The sequence below is a fragment of the Alligator sinensis genome, unplaced genomic scaffold, assembly GCF_000455745.1.
Source record: "Alligator sinensis unplaced genomic scaffold, ASM45574v1 scaffold853_1, whole genome shotgun sequence".
NCBI lineage: Eukaryota > Metazoa > Chordata > Crocodylia > Alligatoridae > Alligator > Alligator sinensis.
The window spans coordinates 1,301,617-1,304,975 of NW_005842005.1; the positions used below are offsets into that span (position 1 = coordinate 1,301,617).

The 3,359-nt window shown below is 42.7% G+C and overlaps 1 protein-coding gene across 3 annotated transcripts in view; it reads right to left on the bottom strand.

The window, feature by feature from the left end:
• The window catches only part of TNNI3K (TNNI3 interacting kinase), a 190,324-nt gene that overhangs the window by 5,453 nt on the left and 181,512 nt on the right, over positions 1-3,359 (bottom strand). The gene's annotated exons all lie outside the window — the stretch shown is intronic.

Genomic DNA, 3,359 nt, shown 5'->3' on the forward strand with positions numbered 1-3,359 from the left:
AACACTTGGGCTGAGGTCGTATTTCTGTCCAGAGAGAGGGCCTTAGAAAGGATGAGCATGGGGGAAAAATTGCAAAACCTAGGCTGAAAAGGTTGTGGGGTTTGGGGTTTATTTTTGTTTGTTTGTTTTTGTATTATTCATGACCCAAAGAACGAAGAATCCTCTTTGATCCCTTTTACCTGGGTTAACTAAATAAAAGTAAAGTGGATCAGCTCTAGCACCTGGCAAGGACTTTAGCCAACTATGGTCCTATTAGAACAGTTATATATGCATGTGAATACCCCATTGAATGGTGTCCTGAATAGTTGTCCTGGAACTGGATTTTTGTTTTTTCCTTGCTGTTTCAATGGCCTGATGAAAATAAATTATGAAATTTACCCCATTTGATTTTTGGTTAGTGCCATAAACAGAAGTGGCTGCCAGAAATAAGACAGCGTTTGCAGGTATGGCACTTTTGCACATTGTTGCAAGAGAATGGACAGTCTAGAAATGGATGGTGGGGGGAGGGGTGTCAGTTGGCCAGTCAAACATCAGTCAAAAATTGTAAAAAATTGCCAATAGGTCCAGATAATAAACAGAAGCATAAATTTTCCATTAAGAAATGTGTCAAAAAACAATAACAATAATATGTCTGTCAAGAAAACTACAAAAATAATGTAGTTTTTGGTAAAGTTGCTATAATCTTTGACAAGTCAAATAACATGTAGTCAATTGACCTGTCAAGTGACTCTATTTAACTGGTCAATTGATTGGCTTGTCAACCCTATTTAAAACTGTTGGCAGCTTGCAGGAACTGGATGTAGTAAATGGCTGCATCCACACACGGATATTTGGTTCCTCAGGGACACCTAGCATGTGGATGTTTAGCTCCCCAGGGACACCTTGTGCCACTGCTAGTTGTCCCCGGGGAACACCTGTGCCACACACCCTTTGGCGCGTGGCAGGTTACTGTGGGTGGGGTAGGGGAGGCTGGGGCCAGCAGCATTACCTGTGGTCCTGGAGGCCTCCCGGGGCCATGCAAAGCTTGGCTGGCAGCCAGAGTGCAGCTCTGGCTGGCCAGGCTCCGGTTTTGGGCGGCACACACTGCCCCTGTGTGTGCCATCCCACTTTTATTTCCCCACACATTTTTTTGACCCATGTATATCCAGGGGTCAACCCCCCCCAACCCTTTGCAGCATGGAGAACAACTGAACATGTGGTACATAGCCCTGCAGACGTGTCTACAGCGCCACATACCGCATGGCTCCACTCATCTGGATTTGGCCAATGATTTCTACTTCCAACTCCTCTCACAAAAGATACCTAACAGATCACAATGTGCTTTGCATATGCTTAAACAATTTTTTGCATTGGTATTGCCAGTCATTTGCACCCCTTTTTTGTACTGCCTTAGGATCTGGTAGAGAGCACACACATGAGTTTTTACCATTGTGCTCTCTCAACCTGCTCCAAACAAAGCTGCACTAGCTCTTCAGCAATAGTGGGAAGATTTCTGGTTTCAACAAGCCTTTGTACAATAACAAAGCTAGTAGCTGGTTTCAGAACCTTTAGCAATGATTATTAATGATCGCTTTCTTGCAATAGACAAGACTGAAGACTTGGTGCTCTTTTGATTAGTAATCTTATACAGCATTGCCCACACAATGGCATTGACTCATCGCTAAGGCTGAAGAGATGGAGGTGGGTGGGTCCTCACTTAGTTCATTATTTCCTTTGTTGGACAGTCCAGAGCAAACATTCACTTTTTGAGTCACACACGGGGGGGGGGGGGGGGGGGGGGGGCCAGTTCAGCTTGACGACCATTTGGGCAGCAATGGTAATGTGGCACTGACAGCATTCCCCTCTCCTTTCCATAGGACTGACATTCCCCCCATCGTGTGGTTTTCCTAGTGCCAGACTAAGATAGCAATCTCCTTTCAAAAGAACTGGCTCTGACTCAGTTGAGACACAGCAGATGTAAAGCATGCTGGCTGACATCAGAAGGAACTGGAGGCTACTTAATGATTTAAAAGAAAGTGGGAGGATTCTGGTTTTTGCTTAGAAAAAAAATGTCTTCAAAAAGTGTTAAGCAGTAAGAGTGGGGTTTTGTAGAGCTTGCTCCTGGAAATCAACATAAAAACATGTATTATTTTCAGTAGGAACCAAGGACATGGTGTCACTCATGAACCTAAACTTCATTTTGGCTTAGTGTGATCCTTCATGGGACCACAGGAATTACCACTCAAATAATGCCATCTTGCCTTATGATGGGAAGTTCTGAGCAAAAAGCTGCTGCCAGGACTTGCTGGATAGGGTGTGCGGGATATGTGGGATGGGAGGACCGGATGCTTGGAGAGGGAGGCCCTGTGGGTTGTAGGGCTCTTGTTCTGGGAGGGAAGCTTTCTTTCTGCTTTGTGTGGAGGGAAATGTTATTTGGACAAGTTTTGTTCCTGGCAAGCCGACTCCTGAAGATGCCCCGTTAATCATAACATTTGCATTTGCTTAAGTGGTTTGTTTCTGTAAATGGAAGTGCAGCCTTTTGAAAACCAGAGAGGCTGCCCAGGTGCTGCCTTCGGGTTGACAGCAAGGGAGCGGCGCTCTGCCACTTTTGTTTTCCTGCAGAATACCTCGGATGACTGAAATAAAACAGTGTGGCATCTGCTAACCTATCCAACTGAAACCTTCCCCCTTTTTTATTGCTACAGGATCCTGAAATTAACACCATGGTAGACCTGAGTCCATAAAATATATTACATTTTTGTAGTTCAAATGCTATCGCACGCTACAGTATCTACTCAGCGAGCTCAGTCAAGAACAATAGCCAGGAGAAATCAGCATACTGAGTAATATTCTCAGAAGCAAACGCATACAAGTCTTGAGTACAAGGTTTCTTCTTAGCCTAGCTGGCAGCTCAAAAGCAGTTAGGAAATGATATTACAACAGCATCTAGCTCTAATACATTTTGCTATTTTCCAAAAAAATACAGAATAATTAATAGCATAATTAACTTTGCTTTAGGTTCCAGAACCATAGCTCAAGCTTTTTTCCCCCTTCTTTTTGATTTCCAGTAATTAAAGTTTCTGTCACAGAATTTAATGATGGAAATAGTTTCTGTGAAAAATCTGGAAGCCTAATACAATGATGTACATTTTTTAGTCACTAGATGGCACCATCCAGTAGTTTTGCTTTTGCAGAGAAAAAAATGTAACCTGTTGTATTGCTTTTAGGTTATTATATTTGTGACACAACAATTCCATCTGGCAACATTAAACTTACATGATTTGGGACTTGTTTTCTTACTTTCTATCTTAAAGTTGGTTTCTGTTTTTCTTTGAATGTAAGATAACTAAACTAGAGAGCATTTCTATGTAATTTGTGTA